Source organism: Leptinotarsa decemlineata, unplaced genomic scaffold, assembly GCF_025532065.1.
Source record: "Leptinotarsa decemlineata unplaced genomic scaffold, Ldec_3_MD MMD2_tig00000199_RagTag_RagTag, whole genome shotgun sequence".
Classification (NCBI taxonomy): domain Eukaryota; kingdom Metazoa; phylum Arthropoda; class Insecta; order Coleoptera; family Chrysomelidae; genus Leptinotarsa; species Leptinotarsa decemlineata.
The window spans coordinates 8,056,383-8,076,462 of record NW_027412544.1 but is presented as its reverse complement, the minus strand read 5'-3'; the positions used below and the strand labels follow the sequence as shown (position 1 = coordinate 8,076,462).

The following is a 20,080-nucleotide window of genomic DNA, read 5'->3' as shown; positions in this document are numbered from 1 at the left end:
CTTTATTCCAATCCTGGTTTCTTCCACTGGTTAGGCTTACCTGAACAAATATTTTCTGCTCAATCAAATAATGCTTTCAAAAATGCTCTGGATCAATACTGGAATTGTAAAAACTTATTTTCAATTTGATTTTTCGAATGTTACATTTTTCTTGTTTTTTTCTCTGTTCTGAATTTGGTACGTTTGCCTAATATTTATTGAATGACAATAATTTGCCTTAAATATGCAACCTCAAAGTATCAACTTCCTCATAAGTGGTAACAGTGGTAAACATTAAGCTTCACCTAGATAAATTTTCTCGAAAAAAATATTTGGACGAGGTTGGGATCTTATGTTATACAACTTGCTTTCTTTATAGAGCTATTCTGTTGAGTAGTGGGTTTTTCCTAAAAATTATTTGAATTATAGTATTTTGCATGTACAGGTTGCAGTCAAATGTGCCATCCCAGCCGGAGATACAATACCTAATAACTGATTCTGCTAAAGATTTGTATACTGTCATTAGATTTTTCATGTTTAAGATTTCTCTCAAATTATACATTTTGTGAGTGAGCTAGCGGTGTCGCTTTGTAACAAATAGAGTATATTCGTCCCATCTCATATGCTGGTCCAGAATTTTGTTTTTTTTTTATCGAAGGGCAATCACATTGCTTTATTACGATATAGTCTCCGACCGAAACTGGTTTTTACGACCGAAACCGAAAACGAAGTTCGGGAATGGTCTCAGTTTCGGTCGAAATCGAAACTTACAAGGATTATGTTTCGAGGAAAAAATAAAGAAAACTTTATATGTTTGAAAAATTTTGCAAAATTACTGACTACAGAGAGGGGTCGGTAATTCTGAAATTTGTTTTCACTCCCTGATTTATAAACTGGAGTTATGACTGATTTCTTCCATTGCACTGTGATATTACCCGTTTTGAATATTTTATTCATAATAATTACTGAGGTATTTACAATGTACCGATGAATAATTTTCATTAGCTTTGCTGGTATCTCGTCAAGCCCTGGAGCACAATTACTTTCCATGTTGAAGACAATGTTGAATGTTTGTTTGAAGATGATTGACGATGTTTCATGATGAATTTCATTAGTTCGGACTTCTGTCTGATATTATATAAAATGATTTGAAATCCCCAAAAGAACCAAAAAAGAAGAATTAAAAATTAAAGAAGAAGAATAAAAATGAATAGCTGAAAAGAAAAAAAAAACAATTATATTAAGCCTGAAATGGAATAATAGTGAAATAAAATACAAGTAAAAATGGAACAAATTTAACAAAAAATAAGATTAAATTAAAAAGTTAAGAGATTCTGAGCCAAGTTACTTCACGACGTTTCGATTGTTAGTATCCACAATCGTCTTCGGGTGATGACTGGACGGAGGAAACAGTCAAGTCATCACTCGAAGACGATTGTGGATACTAATAATCGAAACGTCGTGAAGTAACTTAGATTGGAATCTCTTAGCTTTTTAATTTAATTTTTTTTTTTTTGTTACATTTTTACCTGTATGTTATTTCACTATTATTTCATTTCAGGCTTAGTATAATTGTTTTTTTTTCTTTTCAGCTATTCATTTTTATTTTACTTCTTTAATTTTTTATTCTTCTTTTTTAGCTCTTTCAAATCATTTTATATAATATCAGACAATGGAAGTCGTAACTAATGAAATTCACAAGTTTGAATATTTCGATTTCCGTTACTGGTTCTAAAAGTATATGAACGCACATATTTTCATATACCTATAAATTAAAATTACTCGCTTCCAAAATTCGAAAATCCTCCCTTCTGAAATTTGAATTTCAATCCGTCCTTGAATACTGAGTTACTTCAAATACATGAACACTTCCTGTGCAATATCCTGCCTTGCTGGGATTCACACGTTGAAAGGCAAGACCTCGTTGATACTTAGTTCCCCTCACAAGTTCCGACTCATAAATTTGATGCCATCTAGAATTTTTTTTAAAGTACAGTCAATTCATATTATATTATGATACATAAAAATATTTTTCATTGCAAATACATACTTCCGATTTATTATGTAAAAAAAAGTTTTTCACGAGATCAGAGAACGAAACGAAATTGATCAGAGTTTTTTTCATTCGCTGTGTTCAGATCGTGAACAAAACAGAGAAGCGGTTTAATGAACTTTCCGTGGGATGCAGCCGAGTCTGGTTGGATTTTTATATCGTAGGTGGCTGTCTGGTCAAGTGTCGGCATCTTGGGTTAGTGGAAGCAAATTCATATATGCTTCGACTATTTGCTTCGACTACCATAAAAAATTTCTCCTGTCAATTTAAACATTCGAAGCTAGCTAAATTCCCACCAAGCTGAAAATCAGTAAGATTGTTTAAAATTTGAAAGTTCCCCATCTTTCCCGTGTTTTGAAAAAAATTTATTGAAGGTCAAAGGTCAAAAAATTAATTTTTCGCGATTTTCAGCATTACGCTGAGTATTATCATAAAAATACTTCAGACAAAAATTGTAGATGATAAAATTATCTATTAAAAATGAATATATTTTTTTTCTAAGGGCCACCGTTTTTGAGATTTAACGATTCAAAAAGTTGTAAAAGTTGTAATCGCCATAATATGCACACGTTTCCACGCCACCTATGAGGTAATGTACTTAGCGCGTTTTTTTTAACGTGGTTGTTCCATTAGGCCTATTCCACGGGTCAGGTGTAATCCTGTTTAATTTGAAACTATTGCAAAATAATGGATATCAGCAGATATTGAAAAGATTGAAGCAATTTAAGTTAAAAAGAAGAAGATAGTTTTTTCAGTTGGAGTTCGAGCAGTGAGTAAGTCTACATCCTCACCAACAACAATAGTTGTATTTGTCAAATTGAATTCCTCTATTGCTGTTTCAATTATCAATACATCAGCATCATTATTAGCTTGTTTTACGAATATATTTTCAGCAGTAAATTTTTCTTTCAACATTGAAATGAACCGAGACTTGTGGGTATTTGTAAGAAATTTTTGTTGACTGGTCGGAACTGTCATATTTTTATTTTACCTGATATTCTTATAGTTATAACTTATGTATATTTGATATCATAAGTGTAAGTTACAATGACCGATAGAAAAATATTTCAACATATATTACAACTACAGAGTTGGCGTACTCATGCATATTATGACGATTACAACTTATACAACTTTTTGAATCGTTATATCTCAAAAACGGTGGCTCGTAGGAAAATAGTATTGATACATTTTTTGTAGATAATTCTATGGTCTACAATTATTGTCTGGAGTATTTTTATGATGAAACCGACCATTTTGCTGAAAATCGTGAAAAACTCTTTATTTTGACCTTTGACCTTGAATAAATTTTTTTCCATACAAGAAAAGATGGGGAACTTTCAAATTTTATTTTTGATCACATTTCAAACAATCTTACTGATTTTCAGCTCGGTGGGAATTTAGGTAGCTTTACTCTTATTTTTTGGTCTAATTTGACCAGATTACATCACTTAACCATCTTGTTTTTTCATAATAGAATATCTACATCCTCATGACGATTGTTGTTTCAAAAAATTTACATATTTTCAATTTTTGAATAATTGAATCAATTCAAAAATATGCCGCTTTTGAAAAAAATCCTTATACTAATATATTCACAGACAAGAAAGGCAGTCCTCAAAATCAATTCTGGAAAAAAATAGGATCAATGCAGTAATCTGATCAAAGATGGTCGAAAACAAAATTTGGGAACTGGTACTGGAACTTGAATTTCAACAGAAGCGAAAATACAAATTATTTTTTTTTTAAACGTTTATTCAATCCAAATTGTTATCTTCAAATATTTTATATTTCCATTTTATATTACTAATATTCCGTTTAATAAAACGGATTTATTTTAGTACACTATCACATATCTGAATTTTCGATATTTGAATCGGTACAAATGGAACAATATCATCTGCAAAATGCTCATCAATTGATTTGTTTCTTCTGATACTGTCAAAATAAATTGAAAAGAAAATTGGAGCTAGAATCAAACTTTTGGAAATAATAATAATAATATAATAATAATAATAATAATATGTATTTACATTACATTAAAAAAAAGTTACAATAAAAGAAGACATTCAATGGTAAATATATACATACTACCCAACAAGGCAAGCCTTGGTAGTGGGAGTAAAACTTTACAAAAGTAATATCTATACATTCAATTAGCCTAATAGGGGATCTAGTCAAAGTATACAAAATACTAAAAGGCGGACCTTGACTACAGTGAAATTGTCTACGTAGATCCAGAATCTCGAAATCATATCAGGAAAATTAAGAAAAAATATGAAATTAAAAAATGAATTATAAAGTGTCTAAAATATAAAATATTGTTGTAAAAATAAAATTCAAAATAGTGTTGTGAATATAAAATTTTAAAAATAGTGCTGTAAATATAAAATTAAGGATAATATTGTATATATAAAATATCATGGAAAGAGTATCGGAAGAGTAAAAAATAGTGTTTTACACAGGAAATGTAAAAATGGCGTTTCAGATATAAAATTTAAAGTAATGTATATATAAAATATCATGGAAGAAGTTTTGAATGAAGAGAGAATACTGTTTTATATATTAAATATGAATACCAAAGAAACAGTTACGAAAGAATACTTATAATGAAAGAATACTTATATTATAGAGCAATAATTTCTATGTGTTTTTTTTTATAACAAATTGTAATATATGTTTTTTATATCGATATATTGATGGATGTAAAGGCGTGACTGGGCGTTTATCCATTCCTTAATTTTTGCTTTAAATAAATGATGAGAATTATATTCTTTCATTTCATGAGGGATCAAGCTATATAATTTGGGTCCCAAGTAGACATAACTTCTTTGTAGACTGTTTTTTTCTGGTCTTGGTATAAGAGAAGAATTGATTTTGTGACGTGTACTGTAGTTATGGTTTATGGCTATCAGTGTATTTCTATGAGTATGCTGTCGCATTACTGCTGATAGAAAATATAGTTGTCGTAGATCAAATAACTTCGTTTCGCGGTATAAATCATTAGTGGGGTAAGTGTATGGTTTCTTAAATATTATTTTGATGATCCACTTTTGTATTTTTTCCAGTTGTTTGGTATAATTATTTGTTGCCGCTCCACAGGCTAATATTCCATAATTTAAGTGTGGTTCAACTAGGGCATAATATAATATCCGAAGCTGATCAATTTTCAAAATATTCGATAGATATTTGAACTTTGACAATGTACTTCGTAGTTTTTTCAAGAAGAAGGCGATATGGATGTCCCATTTCAAATTACAGTCTATGAATACTCCCAAATATTTAATATGTTGGACCATCGATATTGTTTGGTTGCCATCTATTTGAAGGGTGTCATATTCTGGTAAGTTCTTCACGTATGAGGTGAAAGGTATGAATTGGGTTTTCTCGATGTTCATTGTTAAAAGCCGATTTTTAAACCACTCTTGGATTATTTTTAAGTCTCTTTCAGCTTTTTTTTTAAATGTCTAATGATTTTTCATCACTTCATCACACAATTATTTTCATCGGTATAAACTACCATGTACTGAATACTTTCCTTGAATATTATAAGTGACCTACTACTTCAGAGTAGTATGAGATATCTAAAAATGAATGCCTCTTCAGGTGCAGTATTACTTCACATAACTACTCTCGTCTAAATTTCCATAGATATGGTTTTGTTGTAGTTTATACTTCATTATACTTTCTAGGTCATACCTTACCCTCATTGTGGAGTACAAATTGAGTGATTTTGCATTTTTTGATATTTTTCATTTCATTATTATCCGCACCTTGTTTTTCTGAACTCTCCAAATCTCGCAATTCGCAAGCCTCTTTTCAGGTCGTTCTGCAATAAACACCCAAACATATTTTTTTAATGTCCTAGAAGGATAATAATGACACCATATGGACGTATATACATAAAGTTATACTCCAGTCCATTGTACTCCCATATCCATATTCTCTGGATAAAAATTGTAGCTCATCTTCATAGTATGAATATCCATCGGATATCCATCAGAATTCAAAATAGTAAATACTCTAACAAAAGTGAAATTCATATCATCGGCAAATGTCCCAATTTACTGAAATACCGAAATGGAACATGACGCGTTTCAAATACCAAATATACCGAATTATATCAATCGAATAGAAATGAATGATTCATTCAGAATAAAAAACGTAATAGAGACCCGAGTATGTATAATGGAAATATGAGTGGAAAAAGTAGATTGTGGAGCGATATAAATAATTTTCCTTGAAAAAAGAACCCTTACATTCATGTGAAATCGATACAAAATGGGGTCGGCGAGTTGGCAAGTTAGCATCCAGCAGGTGTTTAATCGATACCGTCTCACCCTCAAGTATATACACATTTCAGTCAGGGATATTCACGTGTTTCGTATTATCTATTTTTATGGGAATAACAACTGATCCGACGTATACTTCGTACCGTCTCAGAATTGAATAATGTTGTGTTAAATCATTAGCTGAGTTATATTAACTTTTTTATATTGTGTTTGTGAAACCCGAGCTATACTAACACGGCCAGTCTTATCATCTAATTTTTTTCCAAGCATTAGATTTTGTGTCAGATTAACAGTAGATTGATTCAAAAAACCAAACACCTACTACATACATGGTAGTTTCCACTATTTACAATCATTTAATAATTATTAGGGAAAGAAAACTGAGGCATCAGCAAATTTTAACTTTCGAATAGTGTAACAAGACGAGTTCTTGAAACAAAAAAAAATCCTGATAAATTGCTCAAACCACTGAAAACGCGGATTCATAGGTGGACTAATCGATGAATATGAACTTGTTATGGTTTGATAATCAACTTGTCAAAAATAATTGATTTATTGCACTCATCAAGAATAAATATGTATATTCAGAGTCGAAAAATATCGCAAATTCATTAAAACACTTTGTAGGTACATTGTATCTGAGCCGTGACACGTACATCATTGAGCTAGAAACACAGTATTTCTGTATATATACAGAAATACTGTGCTAGAAATCTCTTTTGACATCAGGTATACACTTGAATACTCGATATCCTGCGTTTTCAGTTTTTGTGTTGCTAATTTGAGTTCTTGACTTATTTTTCTTGAAGAGACAGTTGTTCAGAAAACTCATAATCACAGCAAGATTTCCGTCTTGCCAGAAAACTAATGAAAACATTCGGAAAAACATATGGGTACCAATTCACTTTCTATCTATCTACCCAAAAGGTGCACTGGCGGGAAAAAAAGGCTGATCACTAGTTGCAAAGAATTGTTTTCTTCACTTCAGTTTGAAAAAATACTAAATAAGTGAATCCAGATATTTACGAATAAAAATTATAAGACACCGCTTGTGACCGCCTACAGGGTGAACTGCCATCCTCTATTTAAAAAAATACAGCCCACGTTATTCCATGATAATGTTCCTTAGGTAGATTCAATATGTTAGTTTTGAGTATGTAAAATTCCTTCGTATCAATTCGCAGTTTTAGCTGTTCAGCAAGTTTTTTGTTTGCCAAACGATTCAGATACGAATAGTCAGTCTTATCAATTATGGCAGTGTCTGAAAGTTATTTCATTACTACTTTTTAAATTTTTCTTCGTACAAAATCTGCAAATGAGTGTTTTTCTCGAACTTACTGGACTCATTGAAACACCTGCGAGGACGACTTACCAGTGACAAATTTCACGAAGTGACACTGCATGTGTTCTAAAAGTATATTTTCGTTATTAGGTATCAAGCTCTATGTCTTCCAAATTAATCATGAATACAACAAACAATTTTTACACTATACATTTTGTTCGAGTCGCGTTTTACGACACAGTTGTTTCATCAGTTGAACTGGATGAAACTATCATACTACAGCTCAATTGATGAGTAAACCGTGTAGTGACACGCGTTTTGGATGAAATTTATTGTGTGAAAATTATATAATCATTATCATTGATAGTTTCAAATTAATAAAATCATAAAATCTATTCTCTCCTTATCCAATCAATTGAACTAAACATGTATTCCATCAGTTTCATAGATTGAATTAGATGTATTCGATGGAAAGAACTATTCGCCATAATAATAAAAAATATTCATTTGTATATAGTTATTTATGTAAATCTCATTTCAAAAATTCAGTGAAATTGTAATGTCTGTTTGTCAATTGATGCAGAAAACGAGTTTAGTTCAAATTAGCAAGGTTTCATCTATCCCGAGTCTTTTAAAAATACGTCCCGTCAACAAAAAATGTCATGAAACGTATGCACTGTTGGAATAATTCGTTCATCCGGACAAAATAACCGCAAAATCTAATTTAAGCTTCATCGAGGTTATGTACATAATGTAATCTGCTTTGATTTTACATAATTTACGGATTTTTTTGCATTAACAAAATATTTTTCAATGTATACAACGCCAAATTATTATTCCAGATTCACTCGTGACGTAAAGGATTCACTGCTGGTGATAAATATTTACAGTGGCGTATTAAAAAAAATGAAACATTGGAACAAAAAGGGATTCAGTTCTGAAATATGTTGTCACATTCTCAAAAAAGTGAATTGAATTAAACATTCGAAGTCAGTCATAATTTAGAGTTAGCCAAAATCCACAAGAAGGACGTTACGCTCAGACCAATCATCAGCTCTAGAGATTCGGCTACTCAAAACTTTTTAGATTTCTACTCTCCATTATACAACCATTACAAGGAAAAACATGTTTTGTGAAGAATTTAAGGCATTTTGTCGAACTACTAGGGGTAATTGAAATCACACAGCAAGATCAGCTAATCAGTTTCGTGAAAAGCCTTTACACCAACGTTCCGGTCGAAAAAGCACTCCAAATCAAACAGAGGAAGCTATCTGAAGATAGGGACCTGGAAGATAGAACGAATTTACCTAGTGAAGTGATTATGGAATTACTAGAATGCTGTGTACGAAACTGTTTTTCCAACTGAAGGACGAATTATTTGAACAAGATGATGAGGAATACTGAACTGGACGCCTTCCTGAAACACATCAACAGCATAGGACCTTCCATCACTTTTACAATGGAGAAGGAAGTCCACAACGAAATGCCATTCTTAGACATATTGATAAAGAGGACCGACACTAAGTGGGAAATATCTGTGTATGGAAAACCCACTCACACAGGACAGTATCTGAGCCAGAAATCCAACCACCATCAATCGACTAAGAGACAGTATGTGAACCACGAATCCAACCTAAAAGAGGAATCATCATGACTTCATTATACCATGCTTTCAGGCTCTATAATACGAAGGAAGGTCCCGGGAAGGAAATAAACAAATCAGAAATGATGGTGGAACATACTTTGGCTAACCAGTGCTTGCACTTTCCTACATTAGAGGATAATAGAAAAGGATAAGAAGAATTGGCTCCAAGTATAACATCAAAACCTACTTCAGATCCGGAAACACTATCCGTAGCAGCCTCACGAAAACCAAGTCATCAAACGCGGACTGCGATTCCAAGAATTGCCTTTACCGGATACCCTTTGAGTGCGGAAAATCACATATCGGTGAAACTAAGAGGCCATTGAATGTTCGCATTGTCAAGCATGAGAAACACACGAAGCGAGGGGAAACCAGCAAATCAGGAATAGCAGAGCATGTTCAGATCAACATAACATCGGTTTAGGAGGAAATTCAAAGAAGCCGAATACATTCTATCCAACAATGTATTCAACCAAACCAGCGTAGTGATACGCAACATATGGAAACCCATAATCAAGGAAAAATGGCCAACCTCCCCCAAACGGTCATCTCCCACTAAACCGGTGAAGCAGAAAAATGAAAGCGGAGGTAAGTGGAAGTACTCGAATGACCCATAAATAGTCGTCTCTGGGAGGAATTAGTTCAGTCATCACCCGAAGACGATTGTAGATAATAACAATCAAAACGTTGTGAAGTAACTTGGCTTGGAATCTCTCCATTTTTCATTTTTATTTTCTGTTCAGTTGTTCTATTTTTACTTGTATTTTATTTCACTGTTATTTCATTTCAGTTTTTTTTTGCTCAATAAAATTGTTATTTTCAGGTATTCTTTTGTAATTCTTCATTCAAATCATTTTATATTAATATCAGACCATGGAAGTCCGAACTAATGAAATTCATCACGAAACATTGTCAATCACCTTCAAACAAACAAATCAATAGACAACAATCTGTTGACAGGTAAATATGAAAATGCCAAATACAATGGGTGATATCGGAACGAAGTCGAAAAATAGTAAGGAAGTAAGAAATGGAAAGGCATGTTGAAACAGTTGAAACATATTCTAGTTTTGTAAAATAAATATATGTTTTGAAGGGTTGAAGTTTGGCTGGTATTACAACAAAATCATCTGAATGCTCGTCACTTTGATCGGGAGATTGGTCAATTACTATCTTTATACGTGAATTTGAAATAATTTCAGTGTTATAATTTAGGATTTGTACAATATGAAGCTTCCACAAGTACGTGTCAATACATATCGGAATACTAATTGAGGAAGTAAGTATTTTTGGCAGAGTTTGAATAGTTCAACACTTGAGGAACAAACTGAAAACTGAAAATTCAGGCCATTTCCACCCTTCCAATCTAAAATACTCGTTATATATCAAAAGGGTTATATGCTCGATTTTAGTTCGAATTTGCCAAATGGAGCAATGGAAATTTGCCGAGAGCTACATTTTCCATCTCTCTTAATTGCCACTGCCACAATTTTCGTTCATTATGCCTGTTAGGCAGCACTGCGGTGTTATAAAGTAGAGAGACAATTATTTCGAAATTTGTTCTGGAACTGAGTTTCTGATGAACTGATGAGTTTCTGAAATGCTGAAAAGCAGTATTTTGAATCAAATGAAGTTGTTTTCAGATTAGCGAGGTGAAAGTTATTATTTCTAACAGAAACACGTGATTTTCCTGACAATTCAACAAGAAATGACTGAAGTAGAATATGTTTGGTCTTCGGCAACTAATGTGTTGATGATAATCGTTCATCAAAACATGAAAAAAAATCACTATATTGATAATTCCATCTCTCATTTGTTACTTCTGAGGGAACAGTAGGTAGGTTATTTTTGGGTATTTTTTAAGAAAAGCATACTCACCTAACTTTGGTAGAACTCTAGATACTTTTGTGTAAAGTTGTACGGATCTTCTATGTATCAGAAGGAATATTTTGCTGTAGACGATAATTTTCAACCCTTGCCAATAGCGTGATAATTGCAGTAAATCATTTTGAAAATAAGAGTGATACTTTCTTAACAATATTTGATTTTTGTTTGAAAATAATCTTTTTGGCTTTCCACTTTTCCATTATGATAAACAAAAAATGTGGGACACTTCCACATATGAATGTCCAGTTGTCCGGCATACGCTGCCTCAGCGTATATCCATTGGCATAACGCACTTTAAGCTTGTCGCTCACCTGTCCGGAACAGCACAGCACGGCCCGTCCCGTCAAAATAGGGATAGGATTGGAACAATGAAGATTAATAGACAACCGCCCACTAGCCCGGCACAGCACAGCCAAGAATGTCCGCCGCCGGAGAGGATTCCATCAGCTCTCGGATCCTTTCCGGCAAATAACGGTACGTGCTGTGACGGACTGACCAAGTGAACGCGTCGCCCGCCAGCGCTTGCCAGCATCAACTTGTCCAAACGTGCCTAGGAAGTTTCTGTCTCTCTGTTTTGCTATTCCATCAGTTGACAGCACGATGTCAGACGGTACCTTTGAAAATGGACGGAAAAAAAATTGAGTTGCCTGTTAAGGCAGGCTCTAGAATATCCAGAAGTTCTGAAAATTTGCCTGGAGTCATTCAGAAATACTGGAAAAATTTCTCCTCGTTTTCTTTCAGGTTGTTGACAAGATGATAAAACTCTCCCAGATTTGCCCTCTTTTGATTAATGGGATGGACCCACAACATACTTTTTTGTGACAATTTTCTTCTACGTTCAATGATGCGGCCACTATAATGCTTCGCCATCAGGTGACGATGTTGCCTAAAGCTTGTGGCCTACTTGTTCGGCACAGCACAGCAAGGCTCGGTCCGTCGCCCAATGGCGACGGAAAGTAGCATCGCCCAATTGTCCAGCTACCACCAGAATACTGACATCGAGTGGTGACAGAAACATTTCTATCACTAGCAATTCTGATGAAAAGGTCGTGCCAAATTCATCGGAATAATTCATTCCCCACCCTCAGTCTCATACAAACTAATGTAGGTCTTCTCGATTAACAGAGCAAGACAATATTCTTCGTGAAGTTTTCAGGTTCCGGTGAGGTGAATATCGTCTGAAAAGAGACGAAAAAACGGAAAAATATGGAAATTTTCTTTTCGAACTCCGCATACTCTATCCTGACCACTCTATCAATATGGTTGTTTTGCTTATTGGAGTCCTTGATGGAAAGATGCCCTCTCTACTATCGAATCTCAAGAGCATGTCGGCTTGCCAAACGAATGCATAAATCTGAGCCGGACAAATGCATCCCATTTTTGGCTCATTGCATCTACCCAGGGTATATGATTCTTGGTCCCAATGTTCACTTATATCAAGGTGTTGGGAATGGCCATTGGTCATTGGTAAATAATGCTGGCGCTTCTTCCAGAATGTGTTGGAGCTTCGGAAACAGGGCCTTTGGTGGAAAAATAGTAATAATAATAATCATCAACATCATCATTCTCGGACCATTTATCACTCATCTCACGGTTGTGAAAAGTAGTCAATGGTTATATGTCGTCCTTCGAATGGTTCGGGGCTTCGTGTCCAGGCCAAGACCAACAACCGGTTTTTATATGAATATAAATCGTCTTATTTTCATCAAAAAATGTTGTTGGTAAATGTGATTACAGAATGTAAAAAGTGGAAACAATGGGAGAAGTTCAACTTATATAACATATGAGTTACTGATTTGTTCTTCCCCTTAATGTCAAATGAATGTAAAAAAATAGCGATATAACATAATTCCTGGATCACTTATCTTATTATATTCAAAGCTTTCCTCTGAATTATTTTCAGATACCTCAAACTTACTGGTACCCTAAGTAAGAACTAATTAAAAAGTAGAATGTAGTAAGTGAAGTAGAAAGAAAATATTACAATAATCATTTTCAACTTGCGAAAAGTTGATTCCTTTATTGTTTTTTCATCACTCAAAAACATTTGAAGTAGATATATTCTCTGGGATTGTTTAACACAAAACTAAAAGAATGATTCATTTATGCAGACAGAAAAGGAACACTTTCTATTTTATATTATAGTATGTGAGAAGTTTAATTCACCAGTTTATGAACATCTATCAGTTCAACTTTTTTTAAGTTGTTTCCGTGGTGTAGTGGTTATCACATCCGCCTAACACGCGGAAGGTCCCCGGTTCGATCCCGGGCGGAAACAAATTTTTTTCATTACAATTAAACTATTTAATGGTTTATTGTCCAATATTTTTTCAGGAAAAAATGTTTGACTTGCTTCTTTTTCATCTATGTACCAAAAAAACGTGTGAAACTTCCTAAGGAAGAAAGCAAGCAATTAGTCGAATCAAAATCTGCAAAGATATGTTGATCATGCACAGCAGTTTCTTTCGGATACAGACTGAAAGAAAAAAACCTTTCGAAACAACTATTTCCATATTAACATTGAATTACACAAAAATCACTTTTTCAATTGTACCATTCGTTATGGAAGTGAAGCAGAGTTCATCCACAGACACGCTACACAACGTATATGAAAGGGTATTGGCATAAAATGTCACATACATGTAACATCACCCTCCATGTTGTACTTCGAAGTTTCGGAACAAAAGACATATCTCATCAGGGCCGTTCTGGATTTTCAACATTACAATTGGAAATATTGATTTCCGTATAATTCAACGTTCATATGAATGTAGTTGTTTTTCAAAAAATGTTCAGTGTGAAAGTAGTTGTGTCAAAAGTTTTTTCCAGTGTATATCTAAAAGAAACTTATATGCATGATCTACATAATCTTTACGAAGAATTTTTAGTGCAGCTCTTGTCTTTATTCCTTTCCTTGGCGGTTTCCCGTATTTTTTGTTTGATGATTGAGAAGTAGAAAGCAAAAACCTTTTTTTCGCCGATAACCTTATCTCTTCTAAAAACATTTCCATTTCAATTCAAACAATATTTGTATGCAATAATTCATGAAGTTTTATGAAAGAAAATTTCAACCGAACTAAAAACAGTGGCAAACCTGTTTCATAAATTTTATAATGTGCCTGCAGGGGTTTATTGATGCATCAAACTATAATGTTGCTTTGAGAAAAGTTTTATCAAAATTCTATTATGAACATAATATGCAAAATAGGAGGCAGCAGTGATAAATACGAAATAATCCAGTCTCGTGAAGCTCACAGCGCACAATGAGGTTCGTTAGGATACTTTTTAATGTCTTCACTTTCTGATAACGACTTTTCCCTGATCAATAAATTCCGGGGTCCCGACTGCCATAACCTCTTATTCCAGGCATTTATCTGAAATATTACCCGATCCCATCCTTTACCGGCATTTGGGTGCCACGAATCGTAATTTAACTCCTTCCCACTCTTGAGATAGGTGTTTGGGAAAATGGAAAGGGTTGGAATGGATTATTCCGAAAATTCAACGAATGTGGAGTTTGCTGTTTTTTGGGGGGATAATGGCCTACGTTTTCCTCGTAATATTTTTGATGCATTTTCAATATTATAGATCTATCAGTTGAGTCAGTAGATGTTTCTGAATGTTTATATTGAAAACATTTTCGGTATTGAATGTATGAATTCATTATATGTGACAAGTATATCTAGAATACATAAATAAGAGATATCTCAAAATCGTAACACAAAGGGGTATGTCGTTCTATGCATATTGATCATCTGAAAATTAAGATATATAAATAATTCTCGAAGTCATTCGATTTTGCATTATTTTGAACTGAAAACATTCAAAACAGAAGCTTAGATTTTCTAGTAAAAAATGAATAATATATTTGTGTTTACAGTGAGTTGAGAATGTGTCGATGAACTCAGTTGTTTGTATGACGCCGATGAATTCCGACGTTCAAACCATTTATCAACTGAAAAGTTTTAAGTTTACTTTTGAAGAAGCTATTGTATAGCAAAACACGTGTCGCGGTTTTTGTAAAACCCTCTATAGTGAAAATCATACAATAAAATGTATCAATTAGTTTTAATATGTAATTTGGTATCGTCGAAATTCATAAGGTAGCGAATCTGATGTACTGCATGGATCAGTTTTGGGCCTCATATCGAGTATATACACAAATTAGCACTCTTTATATCACCTAGTTCATTAATATTTCATGAACAACATGCATTAAACCAGTTGTTTCTTAATGTAATGAGAATTGATTTTTGAGGATTCGAACTTGCAAAAACTCAAGTGAGAAAATAGTTTTCGAATGTTCGTTTGTCGGTTTTCAAATTCATTCAAGTGTGGATTGCGCAAGTATATTTATATTACATTTTATTTATATGGTCAGAAATTAAATCCTGCCATTTGATAGGAGGTTATATTTTTGTTTATATAATATATATTTTTTTGTATTTTGTTTTCTTTCATTGAAAGCAATTATTATTATTATTATATTTATCTACAATTAAATTCTTTCGCTTCCACGAAATAATATTTCGTGGAAAGCCCAAGAGTTATGGCGGATTTATATAAGTACCTACATATAATAACCCTGAGATTGTAGATTATTTAGTTGGTCAATTAAAATCCACGTTGAAGTGCACACACTGTGGACACTCATCTGTAACCTTCGATCTTTTCTGGGATTTATCACTACCCATACCACAAAGAACTGGCCACCTGAGTTTATCACAATGCTTGAATTTCTTCACAAGAGAGAAAACTTTGGATGGACATGGAAACCGACTCCAAAATCGCTTGTGAGTGGAGATGCATACATCCTCTTTTATGTAAAGTAGGAAACGAATTCCCATCTTAGCGTTTTGAAAGTTATTTTTAAACTGTTGATTTCAATGTTATGATGATTTTACAAAATGAATCATGAATCATATTAGACAATGGAAGTCCAAGCTAGTTGAATTCACAAATAGATATATTTTTTAGCGGAGATGATTAGTAAATACCTTCTTACTTTGTTGAAAATTCAATAAATATCTTACCATTTCTATTCGATTAATCAATTTCCGATTCATTGCATAACCACTTGTCTTCATTCGAAAGACATTTGAGCTTACTTTCATTCAGTAATCTTTACAATGTAGCTCTGATTATATTGTTTCATATATATATATATATATATATATATATATATATATATATATATATATATATATATATATATATATAATTGAAACAGTTGGAGTAATTTCGTTCTATGTACATTCTCAAATAGGTCATTTGAGGGACATTTATCGTATTCGCTTTTATTATTGCTCTCATGGTCCCTATTCATCTCCTGCTATGGACTGAATAAATAGTTTGTTTGTCAGAACGTCAGTAATACGCGAACGCGGTCTTTCAGAATCGATATGTTTCTGCATTTTTATGTTAGCTTCTTCTGCGTACTCAAAAATTGAAATTACTTCCGATAATTAATGAAGAAAGGAATATTTATAATACATATATTTTATAAATCTGTACTTGCTTCGGCGGTATACATGTGAATGTAAAGGAATGGGGAACGTTCCTCAATTTGGGTTATTACAGCAAATGCAAGTTTGACCAAAATAAAGTTGAGTTTAATTCATGAGTTTTTTAAATTTACTTCGAAAAGTATTCAAATTGATGTTTAAAATGTTGGGTTTTAATTTTTGAAGGGATTTGTTCCTAATTCACATATTGGCAACAGCGCCTATATTAAGTTGAAATTATTTATACGTACCTATTTATTCTACTTTTAAAAAAAGAAAATTATCTTTATAAATCAACAATTAAGGCAAAATATAAATTATAGTTCAATACCACCTCCACAAGCCACATAAACAACAGTTGTTTTGTTATTTATTTATATAGAGGAAGATAGGTTATGTGCACAAAATGTCATATGTCACTGAATGTCTCGGAGCTCTTTTATGGAAACTACTTGATTTTCTTCAGGAGGAACATTCCCATTGCCATGTTTCGTTGTTTTTCATAATTTCAGTAGGAGTTTTCAACAATTATTGACATCACTTAATGTACAATCATTTTTGTTGGGAATGATTGTTGGTTCAATCCTCTTCCCGAGCCAAATTGTCATGTTTTGTGGTTTTTCATACTTTTAGTTAGATTTTTCAAAAATCATTTATGTCACTGAATGTACATAATTTTTGTTTGGAATGATTGTAGGTTCAATCCCCTTCTGAAACCAAATTATTTTTCATTCGTGAATCACCACAGGACGTTATATATTTCTCCAGAATTGAAATTGGTCTCTCTAGAGACTGCTGAAAAGGTAAGTCTCATTATTTGTTTTGTTTCTTGCTGAGGAAACCTAATTTTCGATGAAAAAATGAAACCCTCGGAAAGAAATTGGGGAGAAAAAAATAAGGGATATCATGGATGTGATGAAATCCTATTGCTGAAAAATTAGAGTTCAGTAGGTACTCTGTTCATATAGTGAGCGGCTAAATTATGGAACAAATTGGTTATTTCGCAAGCAATATAATTTTGACAAAAAAAACTGGAATGGGTCGATTTTTGTTTTCGTATGCTGATTTCAAAATGAATATTCTGAAAATATCACGTTACTGGTTTTGACGCAGTGACGTCATTGGTGATTTTTTAAACTGAAATATAAGTTTTGTGATATGTGAGTCTTTCAATACTGCATTCAGTGATGATCATCAATTCGATATCTTTATACTTGGTGACCAAATATTAATTTTACTTCAGTAAGAGAATAACTTCATATTCAACAAAATACAAGAGCTAAATGAGATGTTCAAACTGCCAATCACCAGTCTCTTGATGAATAACAAATCTTCGGATACATTCCTCTTGCGAATAACTTTTGGGTTATTGTAAATGTAATAATATCTGTATGTGCCGGTTTACGATAAATTGAAAAATCATGTTTGTTGTTAACTTTTGCTATTGTCAAATCCAGAAAATGTATAGATTCGTCCTGTTCCATCTCCACTGTGATTGTGATAGTTGGGTGAAGAGAATTTATGAACTTCAAGAAGTTTGTCGCAGGTAATAATAGTTATATTTACAGGTAGACTTTCGAAAAATGTATTAATACCTGCCCTTTTCAGGTATATTTTTTCAGGTATATTTTTTCAGGTAGATTTATTACTTAGGTAGACGAATAGGTACTAGGTTATAGTATATAAGGTTGTAATTTAGAAGTAACTCTCAGTAATGATTGAAGAAGCTATTGTATAGCGAAACACGTGTCGCGGTTTTTGTAAAACCCTTATAGTGAAAATCATAGAATAAACTCTATTGATTAGTTTTTAAATGAAATTTAGTATTTTTCCATAAAAGTTTTTTCAGGTTATACCTAACCTAACCTAACTACTACCCTGAGCAAAAGTCGTACGATGTTACAACCATGCGACAGGCTTGCGAACGACTCGCGAATGACTCGCAGGCCGCATTCCAATTGTTTCAGAATTGCCAACAATTCTGAACTACGAAATGAAAGCGAGTGGTTGCAATATGATGGTATATCCCTATGCACCTGAAGTGTGCGATTATCTGAATAACCGTTTCCCTAAAGAGTGGATTAGTAGGCGCGGAATAATAGATTGGGTCCCAATATCTGCAGATCTGAAACAACTAGATTTACACCTATAGTGTTATTCGAAATTGAATAGGCGGGCAGTGAGAATGTAAGGATTTGGGGAATTCAATCAAGGTAGAACTTAGTAAAATTAGTCAAGAAGTTCGCAATGTGTAAGAGGGATATGTCCCTGAGTTTACTCATTGGCAAAAGAGTGGTTGACGGCATTTTGGATATTTTATTCAACTGTTAGACTTAGAGTTATTCCTATACTAAAAAAATATTTTTGGTCACCCAGTACAAATATATCAAATTGATGATCTCACCCAATGCAATATTGAAGGACCTTCCAGATGAAGTATCACGAGACCTATATTTTAAATCAATAAAATCACGGGTGATGTCAATACGTCAAAACCAGTGACGTTTTATCTTCAAAATCAGCATTCAAAAATAAAAATCGACCTATATTTTTGTCAAAAGTATATTGAATTGATAGATGTGGCCGATACTACGTGGTAGGATCATCGTGAAAAATGAGAAATAAAACTTTCTTTGTTTTATACCACTTTTATTTTATTTGAAAACTGGTAAAACAACATTGAAAGTTTTTTTATTTCTCATTTTTCAAAAGTATATTGATTGTGAAATAGTGAAATTGTTTCATAATTTATCCGCTCACTGTATATTCCAAATAATTCTGCTATCAAACAAACTGTATTATTGAAATTTCCCGTTATTTAGGTAATAACATTTATTCGATTTGAGAATTGATATTTTGTTCTTAGTTCAATGCATATTTCAATGCATTGTAAAATAATCTTTACAAAAACTACTCTAACTGAATTTTTTCTCAGTAAAGGTCCATTTTTTAAAACTTTAACTTTGTTATTTTCAAGCAAAAAACCATTAAGTTTTCGTTCAAAAAGATATTCATCTATAAACTTTCAAGGTCTTGTAGTATTACTTTCATAGGCATCAACTTATCGGGTTACATTCAATATCACAATTTGGAATTGTACATATATCATGTGAAAACAAAAAACAAATTGTTTGCGTCCATCAGCTTAAAGCCGCTTCACCGCTGAATATGGTATGTAGGTAATGGAATCTTGTTGAATCCAACGCTGGATAGAATCGAAACTATTCGAAAAGCGCTCCAATGCCGCATTCGGTCCGGCACTTTTTTCGTCACAGACGAAATCAGTGTTGCATTATTCGAGTCTCGCATCGTTTATCAATGTGTGAATGAAGTTGGGTTAACCTCTGCAATCGTGTTCAGGGATTTTGACGAAACACAAGTGAATTAGAGAAAAAAACTGTTTTTCATGAGTTTCATAGCTTACAGTTATTATATATA

At 33.0% G+C, this 20,080-nt stretch overlaps 1 protein-coding gene and 1 non-coding gene across 2 annotated transcripts in view; both read left to right on the top strand.

Moving 5' to 3' along the window:
- Positions 1-20,080, top strand: part of futsch — a 254,871-nt gene that overhangs the window by 25,248 nt on the left and 209,543 nt on the right. The gene's annotated exons all lie outside the window — the stretch shown is intronic.
- On the top strand, positions 13,344-13,416 carry TRNAV-AAC (transfer RNA valine (anticodon AAC)). Its single transcript has one exon. It is a non-coding gene; the product is annotated as a tRNA-Val (tRNA).